Source organism: Phacochoerus africanus, chromosome 7 (assembly GCF_016906955.1).
Source record: "Phacochoerus africanus isolate WHEZ1 chromosome 7, ROS_Pafr_v1, whole genome shotgun sequence".
NCBI classification, from domain to species: Eukaryota; Metazoa; Chordata; class Mammalia; order Artiodactyla; family Suidae; genus Phacochoerus; species Phacochoerus africanus.
Window position 1 is genome coordinate 38,291,420 of NC_062550.1, and position 24,993 is coordinate 38,316,412.

The 24,993-nt window shown below is 39.3% G+C and overlaps 1 protein-coding gene across 1 annotated transcript in view; it reads left to right on the top strand.

Moving 5' to 3' along the window:
• The window catches only part of KCNMB4 (potassium calcium-activated channel subfamily M regulatory beta subunit 4), a 73,887-nt gene that overhangs the window by 45,144 nt on the left and 3,750 nt on the right, over window positions 1-24,993 (top strand). The window lies entirely within an intron of this gene.

Here is a 24,993-nt window from a genome sequence, read left to right on the forward strand (position 1 = left end):
AGGAGTGGACGAGTGAGCCCTCATCGCTTTGCCCCTGCTTCAATTTTACTAGTTAAGGAACCCCTGCCATCTTGATTTTTATATCAGAAATCACAGGGAAGTTGTTTCCCCACCTCCCTTTAAATGCCGCATTGCAACTGTATGCAGTATGCCTAGCATTGTTCAGATGGCAAGGAGAGACATTGACATTTGGGGGGGATTCCTTATCCGCCCCATTTCCTTGAGAACCCAATTCTGAAGCTCTTGCCAGCCTTGCAGACACCCAATGGAATCCCTCCTCATATGCATATTTTGGGTGCATCCGTGTGTTTGTCATCTTCTCCCTGGAAACGGTTTCTCACACCCACGTTGCAAGTGTGTGATCCGTGATTATATCTCCTGCTACTTTTCAGGGTCCTCTTTGCCTAGAGCGAGGGCTGAGAGCATGATTCAGCCTAGGGAAGTGACACAAAATGCGGCTGTTAAAGTGTTCTTTCCAAAGGGTCCTTTTCTAAGTGGATGGTTACTGTGCTGGGTGCAACCCAGGTCTTGCTTCACCTGCAACAATGGAGTAGGTTCGAATCCTAGGATCTCAGAATCACGATATGAGACAGCCTGGAAGAACTGGCTCAATCATGAGCCTTCGAACGTCATCTTATTTAATTTCAAAGGGGAGCCTCTACACTGTTTTTAAGGATTTTGAGAAACAAGCACTTAATAACTGTTCCCAGTGAGCATTTTTTCAGCCTTTTCTGTAAGGAGAGCTTCTCTTTCTACTTCGGTTTTGGCTTCACGGAGTGACTAAGGAACTCCCATTATTTTATCTTAATCAGTGAGAGGCATATTGGGATGTCCTGGCTGCCAAGTACTGTTGTTTTCAGTCCCTCCCAGAGCCTGGCTTGTTAGGAAGTCCCATTTGTATCACTGCTCAAACGTGCTACATCACAGCAAGCATCTTTTTTATGGCCACACCTGCGACATGCAGAACTTCCCAGGCCTGGGCTCAAACCTATGCCACAGCAGCCACCCGAGCCACAGCAGTGACAGTGCCAAATCCTTAACCCACTGAGTTACCAGGGAACTCCTACCACAAGCATCTTGTGATGCTTAAGAATTAGTTACTCTAAATAAAGAAAGGAAAAGCAGAAGGGCATTTTGAGCATTAACATCATAAATCAACATTTCTCATTTCTGAGGATGTTTCTCCAGGAATAGGCTTTGCCGAGATGGAACATGGGTTCTGGAGTTCCTGTTGTGGCTTGGTGGTAACAAACCCGACTAGTATCCAAGAAGATGTGGGTTCGATCCCTGGCCTCGATCAATGGGTTAAGGATCCAGCATTGCCATGAGCTGTGGTGTAGCTCACAGATGAGGCTCAGATCCCATGTGGCTGTGGCTGTGGCTGTGGTGTAGGCCGGCAGCTGCAGCTCCAATTCAACCCCTAGCCTGGGAACCTCCATATGCTGCATGTGTGGCCCTAAAAACAAAAAACAAAAAACAAAAAAAGAAGGAAGGAAAGGATATAAAAAAAGAAAGAAGGAAAAGAAAAGAAAAAGTGGGCTCTGAGACTTCTTTTGGGAATGTAATGGCCCACCCTTACATGCCTCCATTTCTGGTTAAAATCTGATCTAATAATACATTATTGAGCCTCAAATATGAAAAAAATAATTGTATGGAAGAATGCATGTTTTTATTATTTATTAATTGTTTTTGTTTTTTAGGGCCGCACCCAAGGCATATGGAATTTCCCAGGCTAGGGGTCAAATCAGAGCTACAGCTGCTGGCCTACACCACAGCCACAGCAACACTGGACCTGAGCTGCTTCTGCGACCTACACCACCACTCATGCCAACGTCGGATCCTTAATCCACTGAATGAGGCCAGGGATCGAACCTGCATCCTCATGTGTACTTAGGCTCGTTTCTGCTGAGTCACAAAGGGAACTCTATTATAAAACTTTTTATAAACTAGAAGTAAAAGGATCAGAAGTTAACAGTATTAAAATGACACGATCAAACTATACACTGATTACCTCTTAATTTCCCTGTGTAGAAATTCTATTTCCGTTTCAGAATTTAAAAACAATTTGAAGGAAAGCTGATGGAGAAAAAGTTCAGGAAGGTCACATTTATGATGTGACATAGGATTGTGATTAAAGTTAATACGGAGAATGACTAGTGACATACTGTTACATGACAGATGGTGTAAAGAAGAATCAAGAATCTTTGGACACACTTGATAAGGAATACGTTGAAAAGGAAATAGCAAAGTTGTATTACTAAGACAAAATAATTTTTTTTTTTATTTTGTCTTTTTTTTGCCGTTTCTTGGGCCGCTCCTGCAGCATATGGAGGTTCCCAGGCTAGGGGTCCAATCAGAGCATGTAGCCACCAGCCTACGCCAGAGCCACAGCAACGTGGGATTCAAGCCATGTCTGCGACCTACACCACAGCTCATGGCAATGCCGTATCCTTAACCCACTGGGCAAGGCCAGGGATTGAACCCACAACTTCATGGTTCCTAGTTGGATTCGTTAACCACTAGGCCACGATGGGAACACCAGGACAAAAGAAATTTTGTAGAAAATGAGGCAGTTCCTTAGGATGAGAATGGAGGTTGTTTTAAAATTTTTCAGAGTTCCATTAATGATGTGGTTAAGAAGAGTAAATAGTGGGGAGCTCTAACTAGGCAAAGGCACAATATAGGAAAGTGGTGTGGATGAAGAAAAGAGAAATGTTTCATCGTATTTTCAGGCAGGGTGTGTAGATGTAAATGCCTTTGTCATAAAAGGGCAAATGTTGAAAATAGAATTGAAAAAAAAAGTAAATTTTTTTATGACTCAGGTTAGAATAATAGAGTTCATTCTCTGTGTTTTTTTTTTTTTTTTTAGTTGCTTCTGTTGATGATTTAATTCTGAATGACTAATTGGGGAAAGGGATAGAAAATTTGGGCAATGTGGTTGTCTAAATGAGAGCCCCCAAAGACGTCCACATCCTAATCCCCATGGATTTATGGGACCTTACCTTGTTACCTTATGTCACCTTGTATAGTAAAAGGGATTTCGTAGATGTGATTAAGTAAAGGACCTTGAGATGGAAGATTTATATTGGATTATGTGGGTAGGACCTAAACATAAGGGCCTTTATAAGATGGAGATAGGAGATTTGAGGAGTAGCATAAAATGTGATGATAGAAGCAAGACATTGGAATGATGCCGAGAAGGGGCCATGACCAAGGCATGTAGCGAATTTCTGGAAGCTGGCAAAGGCAAGGAAACTGATTCTCCCCTAAAACCTCCTGAAGGAACAGTCTTGCTAACCAACACCTTTGTTTTAACCCAGTGAATCAGATTGTAGATTTCTGACCTACAGAACTATAAGAGAATAAATTTGCATTGTTTTAAGCCACTAAAATTGTTAGCACAGCAGTAGAAAACACCCTACTGGTAGTATTTGTAGATAGTGCTAAGTGTAATTGTCTTTTACAATGAATATCTGTGAGCCTTTCTTCAATTCTAAGCTTTAAAGTTGCCATATAGTTTTAAAGATTTTGGTTCTGTGTTGTTACGGTGTGTGGATTGACAAATTTATTTCTCCAAGTCAGGAAACTCAGATATGGACTTGGTTTGAGGTTGTAATGGAAAAACTCAGTTCAGTCTCCTTTATTCCTCATATGAAACTCTTCACTACTGATACGTCTAGTCACCAAATGTGTGTGGGTTTCCCCCACACCAAGCAGTTCCCCATTCTACCAGCTGGGTGGACTACAGGTTAACTCAGTTCTGACACTGTGTACCTGGACATAGTGTCAGATCCCACAGTTTAAAGGCTCAGCCCCACAAGACTGCTTTCATCCCATTTCAGATGTCAGTCACAAGTAGTAGGTCCCCAGGTTACCCGCAATTTCTATCTGACGTCACTACAAATCGGAGGTTCCCATGACCCCCTCCTCAGGTTTTATTTGCTTAGAGCATCTCACAGAACTCAGGGAAGCCTTTATTTAGATTTACCAGTTGGTTAAAGGATTTGATAAGGGATACAGATTAAAAAGCGAGAGGAAGAGATATGTAGGGTGAGGTCTGGGAGGATCCGGAGCACTTTGGAGTTGGGGTGCATCACCCTCCTGGTATGTGGATGTGTTGACCAACCTGCAGTCTCACCCAACCTTATACTATTGAGATTTTATTTGTTTATTAATTTATCAATGTATAGTTAATTTATGATATTTCATTAGTTTCAGGTATACAGCACAGTGATTCAGTATTTTTATAGTTTATATTCCATTGTAGTTTATTATAAGATAATGGCTGTAATTCCCTATACTATGCAATATATTCTTGTTGCTTATCTATTTTATACATAGTAGTCTTTTATCTTTTAATCCCATACCCCTAACTTGCCCCTCCCTTGCCCCTCTCCCCACCTGTAACCACTAGTTTGTTTTCTATATCCGTGAGTCTGTTTCTGTTTAGCTGTATATATTTGTTTGTATTCTTTTTTAGATTCCAGGTATAAGTGATTATCATGTGGTATTTGCCTTTCTCTGACTATTCACTTAGTATAATACCTTTAGGTCCATCCATGTTGTCACAAATGACAAGATTTTGGTTTTTTATGGATGAGTAATATTCTATTGTATGTATATGCCACATCTTCTTTATTCATTCATCTGTTGATGGGAAGTTAGTTTGTTTCCATATCTTGGATATTATAAATAATGCTGCAGTGAACATAGGAGTTCATGTATCTTTTTGAATTAGTGTTTTCATTTTCTACAAATAAGTACCAAGGAGGGGAATTGCTGTGTCATATGATAGTTCTATTTTTAATTTTTTAAGGAATCTCCATACTGTCCTTCCTCCATACTGTCTATGCCAATTTACTGAGAGTTCCCTTTTCTCTATATCGTTGCCAATACCTGTTATTTGTTGCCTATCTCCTTGTGGTTTTGTTTTGCATTTCCCTGATGATTAGTGATGCTGAGCATCTTTTCATGTGCCCGTTGCCTTCTGTATGTCTTCTTTGGGAAAATGTCTTTTCCATTCCTTTGTCCACTTTTAAATCATATCGTTTATTTTTCTGAGATTGAGTTGTATGAGTTCCTTGTATATTTTGGATATTAACCCCTTGCGAACATCTTCTCCCATTCAGTAGGCTGGCTTTTGTTTTATGAAAAAGCTTTTAAGTTTGATGTAGTCCCTTTTGTTAATTTTTGCTTTTGTTTCCCTTGCCTGAGGATCCATATTTTAAAAAATTGCTAAGATGGGTCAAATAATGTACTGCCTATGTTTTCTTCTAGGAGTTCTATGGTTTCAGGTTTTACATTTACATCTTTAATACATTTTGAGTTCATTTTTGTTTATGGTGTGATAAAGTTATCCAATTTGATTCTCGCACATGTTAACTGTCCAGTTTTCCCAACCCAATTAAATGAAGAGGCTTTTCGCCCCCATCATACATTCTTATCTTCTTCGTCATAGGCTCATTGCCCATGTAAGTGTGGGTTTATTTCTGGACTCTGTTCTGCTCCATTGATCTATGTGTCTGTTTTTGTGCCAGTATCACATTGTTTTGATTACTGTAGTCTTATAGTATAGTTTGAAATCAGAGAATCAGTGATATCTCTAGCTTTGTTTTTCTTTCTCAAGATTGTTTTGACTGTTTGGAATCTTTTTTGTTTCCTTATAAATTTTAGAATTATTAATTCTATTTCTGTTAAACATGTCATTGGTATTTTGATGGGGATCGCATTAAATCCGTAGGTTGCCTTGGGTAGTATGATCATTTTAACAATATTCTTCCAATCCATGAGCAGAGTATATCTTTCTATTTGTTTGTGTCATCTACAATTCCTTTCATCACTATCATACAGTTTTCTGAGTGCAAGTATTTTAGCTCCTTGGTTAAAGTTATTCTTGGCATTTTATTCATTTTGATGCAATTGTAAAGGAGATTGTTTTCTTAATTTCTCTTATAGTTTGTTGTTTGTGTATAGAAATGCAGCAGATTTCTGTATATTAATTTTGTGTCCTTAAACTTTACTGAATTCACTTATTAGTTCTAATAGTATTTTTGTGGTATCTTTAGGATTTTCTACTTCTAGTATCCTGTCATCTGCAAACAGTGACAGATTTACTTCCTCCTTTCCAATTTGGATTTCTTCTATTTCTTTCCCTATCTGATTGTGTGGCTTGGACTTCCAGTGCCCTGTTGAATAGAAAGAGCGAGAGAGGGCATCCTTCTCTAATTCCTTATCTTAGGGGAAATGCTTTCAGCTTTTCTCTGTTGAGTGTTGTGTTGGCTCTAGGTTTGTCACATGTGGTCTTTGTTATGTTGCAGTATGTTTCCTCCATCCTCAACTTTGTTGAGCGGTTTTATCATAAATGGGCTTTGAATTTTGTTAAAATCTTTTTCTGTATCTCAATCATCTGATTTTTATTTTTTAGTTTGTTAATATAGTATATTACATTGATTTGTAGATATTGAACCATCCTTGCATCTCTGTGAAAATCCTACTTGGTCATGGTGTGCAGTCCTTTAAATGTCTGGTTGGATTCAGTATTGTTAATATCACAGGTTCATCAGTGATATTGGCCAGTAATTTTCTTTTTTTGTGGTGTCTCTGTCTGATTTTGGTATCAGGGTGATGCTGGCCCTGCAGAATTAGTTTGGAAGCAGTCCTTCCTCTTCAGTTTTTTTTAATATTTGAGAAAGATAGGTATTAACTCTTTAAATTTTTGGTAGAATTAATCTGGGAAGCTGTCTGGTTCTATACTTTTGATTTCTTGGAAGGTTTTTCTTAAGTTATTTATTCAGTTTCATTCCTGATAAATAGTCTGTTCATATTTTCTATTTATTTCTGATTAAATCTTGGGAGATGGTATGTTCTTAGGAATTTATCCATTTCTTCTGGATTATCCATTTCATTGGTATGTAATTTTTTGTAGTAATCACTTATGATCCTTTGTATTTCTGTGGTGTCAGTTGTAACATCTCCTCTTTCATTTCTGATTTTATTTATTTGGGCCTTAATTTTTTTCTTGAAGAATCTAGCTAGAGGTTTATCAATTTTCTTTATCTTTTGAAAGAACCAGCTCTTTGTTTTATTGATCTTTTTTAAATTGTTTTTTAGTCTCTACTTTGTTTATTTCTGCCCTGATCTTTATATGATTTCTTTCCTTCTACTAACTTTGGGTTTTATTTGTTCTTTTTATAATTAAAAGAAAATTTGTAAAATTTTTTTTGGCTGCACCCATGGCACATGGAAGTTCTTGGGCCAGGGGTTGAATCTCTGCCATAGCAGAGACCCAAGCTGTTGCAATGACAATGTAGGGTCCTTAATCTGCTGTACCACAAGAGAATTCCCTTTTTAGTTTTTAAGATGTGAGCTTAGATTGTTTACTTGATATTTTTCTTGTTTCCTGAGGTAAGCTTGTATCGCTATAAACTTCTCAGTATTGCTTTTGCTGTGTCCCATTTAATTGGGGCATTTTACTTCCATTTTCATTTTAATAGCATGTTGTTCAATATCCACACGTTTGTGTTTTTTGCAGTTTTTTTTTTTCCTTGTGGTTGCTTTCTAGTCCCATAGTGTTGCAGTCAGAAAGAATGCTTGATATAATTTTAATCTTCTTAAATTTCCTGAGACTTGTTTTGTGGCCCACCATGTGATTTATCTTGGAGAATGTTCCACGTGCACTTGAAAAGAAACTGTATTCTGCTGCATTTTGGATAAAATCTTCTATATATCTGTTAAATCCATCTGGTGTAATGTATCATTTAAACCAAGGTTTTCCTTATTGACTTTCCAGACTTTCTGAATAATCTGTCCATTGATGCAAGTGAGGTGTTAAAGTTCTCTACTATTGTATTTCTCCCTTTATATTCGTAGATATTTACTGTATATATTTAGGGGTTCCTATATTAGGTGTGTGTATATTTATAATGGTTATTTCTTCTTGTTGGATTTATCCCTTTATGAGTATGTAATGTCCTTCTTTATCTCTTGTTACAGTCCTCATTTTAAAGTCTGTTTGTCTCCTATAAATATTGCTACTCTACCTTTCCTTTTTTTTTTTCCCCCACTGTACAGCATGGGGATCAAGTTATTCTTACATGTATACGTTTTTTCCCCCCACCCTTTGTTCTGTTGCAATATGAGTATCTAGACATAGTTCTCAATGCTACTCAGCAGGATCTCCTTGTAAATCTATTCTAAGTTGTATCTGATAACTCCAAGCTCCCGATCCCTCCCACTCCCTCCCTCTCCCGTCGGGCAGCCACAAGTCTATTCTCCAAGTCCGTGATTTTCTTTTCTGTGGAGATGTTCGTTTGTGCCGGATATTAGATTCCAGTTATAAGTGATATCATATGGTATTTGCCTTTGTCTTTCTGGCTCATTTCACTCAGTATGAGAGTCTCTAGTTCCATCCAAGTTGTTGCAAATGGCTTTATGTCATTCTTTTTTATGGCTGAATAGTACTCCATTGTGTATATATACCACATCTTCCAAATCCACTCATCTGTTGATGGACATTTGGGTTGTTTCCATGTCCTGGCTATTGTGAATATGCTGCAATGAACATGCGGGTGCATGTGTCTCTTTTAAGTAGAGTTTTGTCCGGATATATGCCCAAGAGTGGGATTGCAGGGTCATATGGAAGTTCTATGTATAGGTTTCTAAGGTGTCTCCAAACTGTTCTCCATAGTGGCTGTACCAGTTTACATTGCCACCAACAGTGCAGGAGGGTTCCCTTTTCTCCACAGCCCCTCCAGCACGTGTTATTTGTGGACTTCTTAATGATGGCCATTCTGACTGGTGTGAGGTGGTATCTCATGGTAGTTTTGATTTACATTTCTCTTATAATCAGTGATGTTGAGCATTTTTTTCATGTGTTTGCTGGCCATTTGTGTATCTTCCTTGGAGAACAGTCTGTTACCTTTTCTTTTGTTTCCATTTGTGTGAAATACTTTTCTCTGTCCCCTTACTTTCAGACTGTGTATGGTTTTTAGATCTGAAGTGGTTCCTTTGAAAGCAGCATATATACAGGTCTTTTTTTTTTTTTTTGTCTTTTTGCTATTTCTTGGACTGCTCCTGCGGCATATGGATGTTCCCAGGCTAGGGGTCCAATCGGAGCTGTAGCCACCGGCCTACGCCAGAGCCACAGCAACGCGGGATCCAAGCCACGTCTGCAACCTACACCACAGCTCACAGCAACGCTGGATTGTTAACCCACTGAGCAAGGGCAGGGACCGAACCCGCAACCTCATGGTTCCTAGTCGGATTCGTCAACCACTGCGCCATGACGGGAACTCCTACAGGTCTTTTTTTTAAAATGCATTCAGCGACTCTTTGTGTTTTGATTGGAACATTTAGTCCATTTCCATTTAAAAGTCATTTTGATAGGTATATACGTACTGCTATTTTTTAAACTGTTTTGGGGTTGTCTTTGTAATTCTTTTTTGTTCTTCTTTTGCTCTCTTCCTTATAATTTGATGATCATATTTAGTGTTATGTTTGGATGCCTTCCTCTATTTTGCATGTGTATCTCTCATAAAGTTTTGGTTTTTGCTTACCATATGCTTCAAATATAACAGCATATATGTGGTTATTTTCAATTCATGACCTCTTTAGTTTAAATGCATTCTAACAACCTTACGTTTTCACCCCCCTCACGTTTAATGTTTTTGACATTGTATTTTATTTTACTACTTTTGTCTTTTAACCTTCCTGCTAGTTCAATTAGTGGTTGATCTCCTACCTTAACTGAATGTTTACTTTTACCAATGAGATTTTTTTCCCTTCATAACATTCATATTTTTAGTTATGGTCTTTTCTTTTCTGCTTAGAGAAGTCCCTCTAACATTTCTATAAAGCCTGTTTAGTGGTGTTGAAATACTTTAGCTTTTGCCTGTCTGGAAAACTCTTTTTGCTCCTTCAAATCTGAATGATAACCTTCCCAGGCAGACTATTCTTGGTTCTAGGTTTTTTCCTTTTATCATTTTGAATAGATCATGTCACTCCCTTCTCATTTGCAAAGTTTCTGCTCCAAAGTCAGCTGATAGTTGTATGGGAGTTCCTTTGTACGTGACTAGTTGCTCTTCCCTTGCTGCTTTTAAGATTATCTTTATTTTTAATTTTTGCCATTTTAATTACAGTGTCTCTCAGTGTGGAACTCTTTGGGCTCAGCTTGTTTGGGACTCCTGTGCTTCCTGGACCGGGAGATCTGTTTCCATTCAGAGGTTAAGGAAGTTTTCAACTCTATTTCTTTAAATAAGTTGTCCACCCCTTTCTCTTTATCTTCTCCTTCTGAAACCCCTATAATATGAATGTTTGTATGCTTGACATTGTCCCAGAAGACTCTTAAACTATTCTCATTTTTAAAAATCCTTTTTTCTTTTTCTATTTAGCTTGGGTGATTTCCACTACTCTGTATTCCAGATCACTGATCTGTTCCTTTGCATCATCTACTCTACTATTGATTCTTTATAGTGTATTTTTCTCTCAACTATTGTATTCTTCAGCTTTGTTTGGTTCTTGATGTTTTCTCTTTGTTAAAATTCTCACTGTGTTCATCCATTCTTTTCTTGAGTTTATTGATCTTATGATCATTACCTTGAACTCTATTTGGTAGATTTATTTTGCCACTCCTTAAAGTTCTTTCTCTTAGGTTATATCTTGTTCTTTGTATTTGGAACAGATTTCTTTTTTTTTTTTGTCTTTTTGCTATTTCTTGGGCCACTCCCACGGCATATGGAGGTTCCCAGGCTAGGGGTCTAATAGGAGCTGCAGCCACCGGCCTACACCAGAGCAACAGCAATGCAGGATCCAAGCCGCGTCTGCAACCTACACCACAGCTCACGGCAACGCCGGATCGTTAACCCACTGAGCAAGGGCAGGGACCGAACCTGCAACCTCATGGTTCCTAGTCAGATTCGTTAACCACTGTGCCACGACGGGAACTCCAGAACAGATTTCTTTTTTTGCCTCATTTGGCTTAATTCTCTGTGTTTATTTTTAATGTATTAAGTGGGTTATGTTTCCGGATCTTGGAAAAATGGCATTAGTAGGAAACATCCTATGAGATCCAACAGCACACTCTCATCTGGTCACCAGAGCAGTATACTCTGTGGGTGCCCTCTGTGTGGGCTGCATGCATCCTTCTGTTGACAGGGCCAACTACTGTGGGCATACTGGTCGTCGGTGAGGCTAGCCCAGGCCCAATTGGCTGCCAGACCCTGCCTTGTAAGTGGAAATTGGCCTGCCCAAGAGGGCCCAGGGTTTGTGCTGGCCTGCTGGTGGGCAAATACTCCCTCAGCACTATTAGACTAGAAGGGAGACTGTGCGTGGCACTTGCCAGCACCAGTGTCCTCATGGTAGAACAAAATTCCCAAAATGGCTCCTGCCAGTGTCAGTGTCCCCAGGGGGAGTTCTAGTTGCCACCTCTCTAGGGGGCTCTCTAAGATCAACAAGTGAGTTTTCCAAGTCTTCTTTCAAGTTACTGCCTTTGTGCTGGCACTTGGAACGTGTAAGATTTTATGTGTGCCATTTAAGCACAAAGTCTGTGTTTACTACGGCAGTCTAACTCTCTGGTATTAAGGTCCCACTGGTCTTCAAGGCCAGATGTTCTGGAGGCTCGTCTCAGTGCAGGACCCCCAAACTGGGGTACTCAGTTTGGGACTCAAACCTCTCACTCTTTGGGAAGAACCTTTGCAACTGTGATTATCCTCCTGCTTCTGGGTTATCCACCCAGGGGTGTGGATTTTGACTATATATCATTTCTACCCCTCCTACCCATCTTGAGTGGTTCCTTCTTCATATCTTTAGTTGCAGAAAATCTTTTCTTCTAGTTTTCAAATTGTTCTCATAGATAGTTGCTGTGGAAATAGTTGTAATTTTGGTATATGAGGTGAGCTCAGGGTCTTCCTACTCCACTGCCTTGACCACTGACACTACCCTGCTCTTCTTTCATTAAATATAGAATTGATTTTCTTTTCATGTGAATATTGACTCTTTGTTTTTATTTTTGCCTATGGGTCATTGTGGCGGGGTTTTTTTTTTTTGGCTATACAGAAATATATACGTTTTCTATAATTGGATCATCTGTATTTTCTTAATAGTTTGTACATTTCATGTCTTAGAAATTAGGGTTGCTAAATTTAGCAAATTGAAGTACAAGAAAACCAGTTAAATTTTAATTTCTAATGAACAGTGAATAATTCCTTAGTACAAGTCCAGTAGAATATTTTAGACACACCAAAAATCCCAATATTTTAGACACACACACACACATATACAAACAAAGGACTTTTCCCCCCTCATTTCAGGGTTATTATTATTATTTTTTTAATTCAGATGTTCTTCTAGAGCATCCATCATTCGTTTTTTACAATTAAATAAGTTTCTAATCTATCTGGTTTTTGTTTGTTTTTTTGGTGGGAAAAGTAAGATGGGGAGCCAATGCTGTTTCCCCCAAACGATCAATATTGTCCCAATACAATTTATTGAATAACCTATCTTTCCCACACTGATTTAAAATCATATTCATTTTCATTTTAAAATTGGAACTGTACAGAGTTTCCTGGTGGCCTAACAGTTCAGGATTCAGTGTTGTCAGTGCTGTGGTTGGGGTTTGATGCTTGGCCTAAGAATTTCTGCAAACTGCAGGTGTAACCAAAAATATGTTTTTAAATAAAAAAATAAAATTGGAACTACAAAGTAGGATACACAAGGTGAGAACTATTATGGGAATTATCTGTCGCAAATAGAAGAATATAAATGTCTTCTTTTCTCCAGTTTATTTCTGTTTAAACCTTAAATGTAAGCATTTTGGCCTGAAAACACTTACAGCCATATGTGAAATAAATAACTTACCTGGTAACAAACCAATTACCCCAAAGAACAGATTTTCCTTAAGAAAGGCTCACAGGGATTGCTGGGTCAAGTCTCACACATTTTATAAAATCTTCCTCTTCTTTGATGCTGTCAGGGAACTAAAAGTCACGCTGTCCGTCATTCATAGGCATGGATACAGGTGACTTCCTGAGCCACTCCCAGAGGTGGGTGGAAGAGGAAAGGATTTAATGTAAATTTAACGCAGTCTTAAGTCTGCCTTAGAGAATAGCTAGTTTTAAATTTTCCTCCGTTTTTTAAAATGGAACAAAACCAGAGGATTTAAAATTATGCCAAGCTGACTCTAGGATAAAATCGATTCATTGATTTGCCTTTTTTAAAGACAAAAAGTCATAAGCATCTTCCTGGTCTGTAGGTCTTGAGGATAACCTCATTTTTTTTTTCCCTGAGAACTCAGGAGAAATTTTTCTCAGGCAGACTATCCCTAATGGGCCCATGACCTCAAGGTTTTTAGAGTCAGGATGGGAAAACGAGAGATGTATAAAAAATGACTACCATGCAGTGTGAGTAAAACCTTAAAAGGAGATTGTTGCTCTGGCAGCACAGACCTGCCATGGTTTTCCCAGGCCTCTGCCATAGAAGACCTGGGCTTGAGACAATTACTTGTCTGGGCAGCATCTGTAGGGACAACCATCCTGGTCATTAGGAAACGTTTGCTACATAAGCCCAGCCATTGTAATAATTTAATGTTTTGGAATCATGGTATTTGTGGGATACTTTTAGGGGATAATTTCTGTTTGTTCCCAATCAAAGCGTGACTGGTTTTTTCCCCTCACTTATCTCTGTCTGAGATGCACATAAATTAAAGTACAGTTGACACTTACAAATTTGACTGTAAGGTCCACTTATACATGGATTTTTTTTTTTTTCCTGATAAATGCTATGGTACCATATGATCTGTGGTTGATTGACTCTCTGGATGCAGAACCCAGGATATGAATGGCTGACCATAAAGTTATATACAGATTTTTTTTTTGATCTTTTGTCTTTTTTTAGGGCTGAACCCATGCCCTATGGAGGTTCCCAGGTTGGGGTCCAATTGGAGCTATAGTTGCTAGCCTACACCGCAGCCACAGCAACACCAGATCCGAGCTGCGTCTGTGACCTATGCCACAGCTCACAGCAATGCCAGATACCTAACTCACTGGGCAAAGTCAAGGACTGAACCCACGTCTTCATGGATACTAGTTGGGTTCATTAACCACTGAGCCACGACAGGAATTCCTACATGCAGATTTTTGACTATATGGAGGTCAGCGCCCCTAATCCCCAAGTTGTTCAGGGGCAATGGTAATCATAGCTTTTTAAACCAATTCTGTTTCTTAGCATTGCTGTCTCTAAGCCCCCCTGTTTAGAACTGGAATGATGCCTGTGGTGGGCAAAGGAGACTGATGGGGAATGAAGACATTTCTACGCAAGGAATTTTTATTTGATCAAAAAATAGTTTTGTAGCTTCAGCCTGGTAATCTTAGATTGAAGAAGATATTTGGAGAAGATATGTTACTGCCAACATTTTGAAATAATTTTTTGAGTTGTGAGCCCCACGTTTGTAATGACAATCATTAGCATTACCACCCCTTATTGACTGAGTATTGATTGCTTGCTATTAGGCAGCCATCTGCCTACACACATTGCATGCATTATCTGATTTACTCCTCGGGAGAACGCTATAAGGTAGAAATTATTATACTCATTTTACAGATGAAAAAATTAAGATTCAGAGGGCTTAAGTTTTTTTGGTTTTTTGGGGGGTGGGGCACACCTGTGGCATATGGAAGTTCCTAGGCTGGGGCGAATTGGAGCTGCAGCTGTGAGCCTACACCACAGCCACAGCAAAGCCACATCTGAGCTACATCTGCAACCTATACTGCAGCTTGCACCAATGCCAGATCCTTAACCCACTGAGTGGGGCCAGGGATCAAACCTGCATCCTTATGGATACTAGTCAGGTTCATTACCACTGAGCCACAACAGGCACTCCTAAGTATTTTTCTTTAGATCAAGTAGTTAGCAAGTTGTAAAACCCATATATATGTGTACATATATATACATATTTTATACACACACACATACACACACACACATATTGGTCTTGCCTGTGATATGCAGAAGTTCCCAGGCCAGGGATTGAATCTGCACCACAGCAGTGTCCCTAGCCACGGCAGATCCTTAACCTGGTAGGCCACCAGGGAACCCCCTCTAAAGCCCGTATTTAAACCAGGTTTGTCTAACTCAAGTTCATGTTCTGAAATACTGTCATACACTTGAAAGACTACTTAGGACTTCCTATCAAGGGGAACTTAAAGTATAATTTTTCTTACTTATAATTAATTTAACCCTTTATTGCTTTAAAATATCACACCTGCCAGTTTACTGTATATCCTACCAAGGCTAATGCAAATTTTTATCTCTAGAGACTGCAGGTTTGGGGCTTAGTTTAGTTTCCTCCATGAAGAAAGGGCAAGCTTGAAGAACAGTACTTAAACAATTAAACATTACTACTCTAAGTTCACCTAATCGGAGAAAATAGTTTAAAAAATGTAAGGATGTTTATGGAGTGCCTGTTGTGGCTCAGTGGAAATGAATCTGACTAGCATCCATGAGGATGCAGGTTTGATCTCTGGCCTTGCTCAGCGGGTTAAGGATCCGGTGTTGCCATGAGCTGTGGTGTAGGTCGCAGACGTGGCTCGGATCTGGCGTTGCTGTGGCTGCGGTGTAGGCCGGCAGCTACGGATCCGGTTTGACCCCTAGCCTGGAAACCTCCATATGCTGATAATACTTATAGGCCTATAATCAGCCTTTCATCCATAGATAGATACCATCTATGGAGCAAAACCATGATGTTGATGGACTATCTCTCAACTTTTAAAAGCTGTTATTATCACAGTATCACTGTTGAACTCAAGTGGATTTTCATCGTAGAGCAAATCATTGTAAAGAATACCGCACAGGGTCTCTGTGTCCTGGTCCCTGTTTCCTACTGTAATTTGTATCATAACTTGATACAAATTCTAGATTAGCTCTTCAGGTGCCTTTCTCTGATTGCACAAGAAGGTAAGCACACTCCTCCTTTCCTAGCAAGTTCTTATGATTGCTTTGAGCAGCAACTAAACAAACACATTGTTTAATTATTCTCAGTAAAGACAGTTCAATTATGCCAAAACCAAATTCAGTCTTTTTTTATCAACCAATCTTCAACATCTCTCAGTAGGAAAAAAAAATCTTTTAAACATTATGAATCAATAGATCAAGTCAGTTTCTTGGTGGGGTGCATTTCATTTTTTTAACGTTTTTTTTTTCTTTTTGTTTTTTAATCAATTTTTTTGTCTTTTTCTTTTTTTAAATGGGATGCATTTTATTTCATTCTCCTTCTAGAAAGTGCATAGCATAGTTTTGTTAAAAATTGAGACATTTAAGAATACCCACATCAAGATTTTCTAGACTAGATGTCAGCAATCAACAATTCCTCCCTGAAGATCTTCTATGACATAAGTACCTCTCACCTGTGTCATTCAACTGAATATTTGTTTAAACATTAGAGACTTTTATAGAAAACTTTCAAAGGCTGCTTGCAGCCCAACACCAAGCAGACGAAGTTTTCTGTGGATAAATACATGTCAAGTTCTTTGGTTTTCTCTCTCTCTCTCTCTTTTTTTTTTCCCCCTTTATTTGGCCACGCCCACAGCCTGTAGAAATTCCCAGGCCAGGGATGGAACCTGTACCACAGCAGTGGCCCAAGCCACAGCAGTGACAGGGAACTCCTGATTTTCAGTTAACACATCATTTTGTCACTTCCATGTCAGGAATCTAATCTGCCGGAAGACTCTCCTTTCGACCAATATCAGAGACTCTTCCTCAGTGATTTCAGTCTTGAATGATTTGCCCTTCTGTTATTGTCAAAAACCAGGCTGTCAAAAACCAGGCTGATAGATTTAATATTTACAAAGCAGAGTTGGGAGTTCCCCAGTGACTTGGTGGTTAGGACTTGGCACTGTCACCACTGCAGCCCAGGTTCAATCCCTGGCCTGGGAACTGAGGTCCTACATCAAACCTCTGCAGCCAAAAATTAAAAATAGAAAGCATTGTTGGCAGGGGATGTGGGCATGAGCCACAGGGAGGGATTACAAGGGAGTACAAGGAAACCATTGCAGTGATGGATATGTTTATTTTCCTGGTTATGGTGATGGTTTCACAAGTGTACACATGTGTCAGACATATCAGATTGTATACTTTAAATATGTGCAGTTTGATGTATGTAAATTATGCCTCAGTAAATCTGGGGAAAAGCTAGAAAGCATTGGTAAGGTCAGTTATTCCCAGATGTGAGTAATCGTCAGCCTCACCTGGAAACCTATTTAAAACCTCAGTAGAACTGAGACCTTGGAATCAGTATCGTGAAAATCCCTCACATGGTTTCATTAGCCAGCTTTGTAAAACTGCTGGTAAGGGCCTCCTAAATGTGTTTTACAGATTGCTTTATGTAAAAGTGCACACAACCTAATTTATGGAGTTTAGCCCTAGTAAAAAAATTTGATCTGGAAAGTTGGCATGCTTCCTTTTGTTTATGTCATGGCAGCTGTATAACTCATCTCTTCTTTTTTTTCCTTGGGCACTGAGATGCTCAGAAAGCCACTTATGCTTAAGGCAGGAGCTTTTCTTAGCCTGGGATTTCTACTTTTTTCTCCATGCTTATTACATGGTAGTTGTTGTTTACTGGCAGTTTAGGATTTTATTGTACTTAAGGTTTTTGCTTTTATTGTAATCTATTTCAGATTCCTTTAAAAAGTAGGCCATGTTACAAATAATAAACAAGATTTAGAGCAGGAAGAGATAGCACCTATTCAAAAAGTTTGGAAGATGAAAACATTGCATTTTTTTATGTCACTTGGCTATACTGCTATATCAGAGGCCTGGCACATTGGAGTGACATTATGCCTGCAGAATTATTTTAGGATTGTATTAATGACAAGGCATTTGTCGACTTTAAAGTGAGATTTTATCAAAATCCATAAGTATGATTTCTAGTAGTGATGCAGCAATTCTTTCTCATAGAAATATGGGTAAAGCTTGACAGCTAAGAAAGTTTCCAGTGTTTATGGTATACCTGATGTGTAAATATACAAAATTGGCACATGCCTATTCTAAGAAGGGTTTAATGAATGCCCTAAAGATTGGTAGATTTTTGCAAGATGAAATAATTAGAAATGTGTGAAGAAAATAAGACAAAGCATGAGGGGTCTGCTTGGCACAAAAAAGTCATTACAGTCTTGCTAGAGATGGTCCAAAATCTTAAGTTTCTAGCAGCCTACATGAAAAGGAAATTCTTCTGTTCAGATAAGAAGTACTTGTGGAGTTCCCCGTCGTGGCTCAGTGGTTAATGAATCTGACTAGGAACCATGAGTTTGTGGGTTTCATCCCTGGCCTTGATCAGTGGGTTAAGGATCCGGCATTGCCATTAGCTGTGATGTAGGTCACAGACACGGCTCGGATCCCAAATTGCTGTGGCTGTGGCATAGGCTGGTGGCTACAGCTCAGATTAGACCCCTAGCCTGGGAACTTCCATATGCCGAGGGTGCAGCCCTGGAAAAATACCAAAAAAAAAAAAAAAGAAGTACTTGTGATAATAAAGCTAGAAAGATTCCTGTTTCCTAGAGAATCATCATGGTGAAAACACTTTGAAGGAGATTATCTTGTCTTTTGATAGGTACAGTTACCATCAGGTGATATTGGTAAACTATAATGTAGTTTGGATTTTTATGTGAACTGGTTAAGATGAGTTTAAGAAATGTAGGAGTTCCTGTCATGGCGCAATGGTTAACTAATCTGACTAGGAACCATGAGGTTGTAGGTTCGATCCCTGGCCTTGCTCAGTGGGTTAAGGATCCAAAGTTGCCGTGAGCTGTGGTGTAGGTCACAGACATGGCTCGGATCCCGAGTTGCTGTGGCTCTGGCGTAGGCTGGTGCCTACAGCTCAAATTAGACCCCTAGCCTGGGAACCTCCATATGCTGTGGGAGCAGCCCACGAAATGGCAAAAAAAAAAAAAAAAGAAAAAAAGAAAAAAGAAATAGCCTGCTAAATAGCTTCATGTTTCACTCCCAATACTTTTTAACTACCAGAACTTTTCACAGTGCTTATTAAACTTTACCATCTATTATTCGAAGCCAGGAGCCTCTCAAAAATGCAGATTTCTGAATACTACAACCTCAAGTTCTGATGTAGTAAACCAGGGGTTGAAAACCAGAAAGCTGCATTTCAGCAAACACCATAGATGATTCAAATTTGAGAAAAGCTGGCCGAGGGATAAATAGTACAGGTTTAAAAATCATACTGATGATAGGATTTCAGACCATTAAGTCATTATTTCAAGTTGTGTAATCTTGGGGAAATGATTTTTCTTTGCCTCACTTTCTTTGGTTATAAATGGCAATTACAAATTCTTCCAGGGAGTTCCCACTGTGGCTCAGCAGAGGACACAGGTTCGATCTCTAGCCTCTCTCAGTGGGTTAAGGATTTGGTGTTGCCGTGAGCTATGGTATAGGTTGAAGACATGGCTCAGATCCTGCATGGCTCTGGCTGTGGTGTAGGCTGGCAGTTGCAGCTCCGAAATGACCCCTTGCCTGGGAATTTCCATATGCCGCGGGTGCGGCTTTAAAAAGCAAAAATAAAAATAAAATTTTAAAGCTATATATATATACACACACACACACACATACTTCCAGCATAGGGTTGTTTTAAGGATCAAGTGAGATTAAATGTCCTTCCAGAGTACCTGGAAGGTGGTAAGCACTTAATAAATGCTAGCTACTGTTATCATAATATACATTCAAAGCTCAACTCAGGGTAGGTTCAATCCTTAGGAAAGTAATTTAAAGGAACCCATAGCATTTACTCTTGTTTATGATATTTGTACACATCCCCCTCAGGGCTTAAAAGTGCTTTCCATTAGCATTTCCACACAACCCCAAAGATATCTCTTGCTTACTTTTTTGAAGCTCTCAGATATAAAGTAATCATTCTTTTTTTTCATTTGTCTTTTGCTTATTGCCGACATCCTCATCACCATCCTGAGTTTAATACATCATATTCAGATCCCATCAGGCCCTATATCTAGTTTGCCAAATGCTGAAAACAGTGTTTGTAAGAAAATTTTCCTCTTTGGTCTCACCATTGTGGAATTATGACAAACTGAATCCTGAGCCCAAACGCCTTTAGAAATGATTTTTGCTAACCCATTCAAAATCTGCCTGGTAAAGTTGCAGGAAGTTGGGGGGGTTGGGGGTTGCTCCTTCAATTGAGGCACTAAAGGCACAGTTTGAAAAAGCTAGCCTTTCATTATGTAGTAAGGACAATGTAGAGGTAACATCAGTAAATCCTACATCTGAATGATAGACTTAAGCTTAACTAGGCAGAGAAACAAGTGTTTTCTTCTAGGGAGGAAAAATTTTTTTCCTTCTACTCATCTGAGGTTCGATGCCTGGGACCCTGTAAATTAGAGTGACAGAAGACTGGTTAACAAGAGAAAAACAGAGAAGTCTGTTAACACGTGCATCATACCTACACAGTGATGAGTAGCTCAAAGAGGTGGTTAGACTTGGACTTATAGCATCTTTTTTTTTTTTATTTTAAGATAGCAGTACATGTTTAGAGAAGGGACAAGATGAGGTGAAAAGGACCTTGAGTTTCTAGGGCAGCGTTTTGTAGGCAGGTAGATATATGAGGAGCTAATGGAATATAAGTGCTGAGTTAATAAAGTTTGTTTGATAGGTTCCTCTGGCTTGTAAGGCTCTAGCATTGTCTCCAGTGATTAACTTCTGTCCTTTCTGGACGAGAATGGAAGGGGAACACCTTTATAAAATTTATGTCCTGCTTTTAGGCAAGTAGCAGGAGGGTGTGCGCTTTCTTGGATCTGCTTCTTCTCAGTTGCTTTCAGTTCAAAATAATCCTTCTGCCAAAGTGGCATATTCTATATCCTTCACTCCTATTGAAGGAGACTGTGGGGCATCTTAGAACCGTGTAAAGTGGAAACAGACATCAAGTGTTCTTTTTTTTTTTTGTCCTTTTTTGCCTTTTCTGGGGTCGCTCCCACAGCATATGGAGGTTCCCAGGCTAGGGGTCTAATCAGAGCTGTTTCCACTGGCCTACACCAGAGCCACAGCAACGCAGGATCCAAGCCACGTCTGCGACCTATACCACAGCTCACGGCAACACCGGATCCTTAACCCACTGAGCAAGGCCAGGGATCGAACCCACAACCTCATGGTTCTTAGTCGGATTTGTTAACCACTGAGCCATGATGGGAACTCCGACATCAAGTATTCTTAAAGAAACCACGTGCATTTTTATAGAATATTTCTTCCTCAGAGGCCTTTGAAGAGATTATAAATTCAACGTATGTTAACTCAAGTGAATGATGGGGTTTTGTCATTTGAAATATTAAAAATGAAGTTTTGCCCCAAGGGTTTTTGGGGGATAGAATGCTAAGCAATTTCTAAATAAAACAAATATCTGGGTCCAGCATTTTTCAGTGATTATTTTCTCTCCTCCTTTTACTGACTTTCTTCTTTTAGTATAAATTCTTCCAACTGGGTCTCAGAAAACATGTATAAGGGTTCCAGCCACCTTCATCTGTGGCTATTTTCTTGGCTCAGTTGTACAATACAGTAGAGCCCCCTTATCTACAGGTAGAGGATATGTTCCAAGACCCCCAGTGGGTGGATGCCTGAAACTGTGAATAGTACCAAACCCTATAGACACTGTGTTTTTTTTCCTCCGCAGACATACTTGTGATGAAGTTTAATTTACAAATTAGGCACAGTAAAAAATATCTGAATTGCCAGTATCACTGCTCTTGTGCTTTGGGGCCATTATTAAGTAAAATAAGGGTGACTCAAACACAAGCCTTGCAATACTGTGATAGTGGATCTGATAACCATCACAGCTCCAAAGTGACTTAACAGGCAGGATATGCTGGACAAAGGGGTGCTTCACATCTTGGGTGGGACAGAGCAGGACAAAGAGAGATTCCACTGCAGTCAGAATGGCACACATTTTAAAGCTTATGAGTTATTTCTGGGATTTTCCATTCAATATTTTTATTTTTATTTTTGTCATTTTAGGGCTGCCCTGGTGGTATATGGAGGTTCCCAGGCTAGAGGTTGAATTGGAGCTACAGCTGCCGGCCTACACCACAGCCACAGCAACACCGGATCTGAACCACATCTGCAACCTACACCACACCTCACAGCAACGCCAGATGCATAACCCACTGATCAGGGCCAGGGATTGAACCCAACTCCTCATGGATACTAATTGGGTTCGTTAACCACTGAGCCACAGTGGGAACTCCCCATTTAATATATTTAGACCTCAGTTGCCTCAAGGTAACAAACTGAAAAGCAAAATGGCAGATAAGGGGAGGGAGCTACTGTATAGAAGTAAAGGATTCAACCTCAACAATAGTGACTAGAGAAGGCATATATATAAAAGATACTTAGGGAAGCATTTTACTAGAAAATTAGTTTGCAAAATGCATTTGTTATGGAAATCACATGCAAATTAATTAAAATCTTGTTAAAAATCCAAGTCCCTCTCCACCAACCCCCTCCTTTCTAACCGTTTTAACCGTGGGTAAGCGTTGTACATTCCCATTAGTGTGCCCTGTTGACCTTTGATGGAGACTCTAGCTTATCTTTGAACCACTTAATTTTGGAGGGCTAGAACAATCCAAGAAAGAAGGGGAGGAGAGGAGAGGAGAAAGGAAGGTAGGTGGGAATGAAGGTAAGAAGGAAGGGAGGGAGGAAGGTCATCCCAAGGTAGCTCTTACCTTCCCTCACACACTCACGTAGAGGGTCTGACAGCTGTGACTTCTCATAGTTGGGGAAAGAGCTGTGACTTCTCATAGTTGGGAAAAGAACGGTGACAGTGTGCGAGGGGTGGGATTTCAAAGACTGTGAAATAAGACTACAACTGTATTGTGCCCTGGTTATCTTGGGACCAAGGGTTCTCCTTTTTTACCTTCAAGGCTTGAAGTTGGGTGAAATTTTGCATGGATAACAAGACTGCCGTTGGGGTGTTTTCCCCTTCATCTGTAGCAAGTGTTTACCTAGCACCACCGTTGTGCAGAATAACAAGCAGTGACAAAGTCAAGGGTCTTACTGAAGTAAAGGATATGCACATTGATATATGTCACAAATTAATGGTAGTACAAGTCTTGAAGATAATGTGTTGCTACAGGAATTCAGAAAAAGGAGTAACTTCTGCAAGCTGGAATGATTTTTGCTTAATTGTTACAATGACTCTGCATTCACTAAGTTCAAATTTTAATTGAAATCAAATGTCAATAAAAATCTCACTTTATGTGCAGAATTCGAAATGATATGCACAAAAAAGGGCAAAGATTATGTAATTCTAGAGCCAGTCTGCAAAACCGTTTATCTTAATGCTGCATGATGGTTGCATTATAGGTGGAAGAGAAATACCCAACATTCTTTATCAGTCTTCTGGGAAAATAGTTCTTGAGTTATGAGAGCTCTGATTATGGAGAATGCCTCAGGAATGCATTTCTCTGTTAAATGCACTGCTCTTGTACTCTAAAGCTTCTGATATTCTTGAGAGCAATCGGACTGATTATTCTGCATTATTTTATTTTCCGGTGGAAGCATAGTTGCTCTTATGTAACGGAAAAACTTCCTGTGGATGAATGGAAATATCTTGCAAATATGTAAATCTCTTACATGAAAGCTCAATCTCAGGATCTCCCACTAGTGGCCAAAGACAAGAGATCACGGCTAGTGAGATGTATCTCATCTTCACTTTGGGGTTATGAGACCAATGTTGCAAATAGAATTGCAAATAGAATCCCACATTGATAAGACTGAATATATTGCTAACGTTTGGCAAAATTCATCAAGAAAGTGGTCAAAAAAAAAAAAAGTGGTCTGTAGTTTAAAATGATGGCCAGTCCTACCCAGAAGCATGGAAAAACACATTAAATCCAACTACTCACTTGTTTGTTCATTATTAAAAACTTTCACATAATGAAGCTGAGTTGACCTGAAGTCTACACCACAGGTCTTTCTGACCAAATTCAAATAGTGGCTTTAGCTGATGTTTTTTTGTAAATTAAGATCATTTGTCAGGTACATGAAAAGATGTTCAATATCATAAATCATCAGGGAACTGCACATCAAAACCACAATGAGATATCACCTCATACCTGTGAAAATGACTATTATCAAAAAAACAAAAATAACAAGTGTTGGTGAAGATGTGGAAAAAGGGGAATTACTGTTGGGGGGGATGTGAATTGATGCAGCCACTATGAAAAACAGTATGAAGTTTCCTCAAAAAATTAAAAATAGAACTACCATATGATCATATGATCCAGCAATTTCACTTCTGGATATTTGTCTGAAGAAAATGAAAACACTAATTTGAAAAGATATATGCTCCCCATGCCTATCACAGCATTATTTACAATACCCAAGACATGAAACAACCTGTGTCCAAAAATGGATGAATGGCTAAAGAAAATGTGATACCACATACATAAACTCACATATATATTTATATATATATATGCACACACATATACTTACATACAATGGAATATTATTCAGCCATTAAAAGAGAACAAGGAGTTCCGTCATGGAGCAGCAGAAATGAATCTGACTAGGAACCATGAGGTTGCAGGTTCAATCCCTGGCCTCACTCAGTGGGTTAAGGATCCAGCGTTGCCATGAGCTGTGGTGTAGGTGGCAGATGCGGCTCGGATCCTGCATTGCTGTGGCTGTGGTGTAGGCCAGCAGCTGTAGTTCTGATGAGACCCCTAAGCCTGGGAACCTCCATATGCTGTGGGTGCGACCCTAAAAAAAGACAAAAAAAAAAGAAGAACCAAATCTGCCATTTGCAACAACGTGGATGAATGTTGAGGGTATTATGCTAAGTGAAGTGAGACAGAGAAAGACAAATATCATATGATTTCACTTATATGTGCAATCTTAACAACAAACAACCAAGTTTATTTAAGATACAGAGATTAGATGGGTGGTTTCCAGAGGTGGAGGTTTGGGGAGGTGGGCAAAAATAGATGAAAGGGGTAA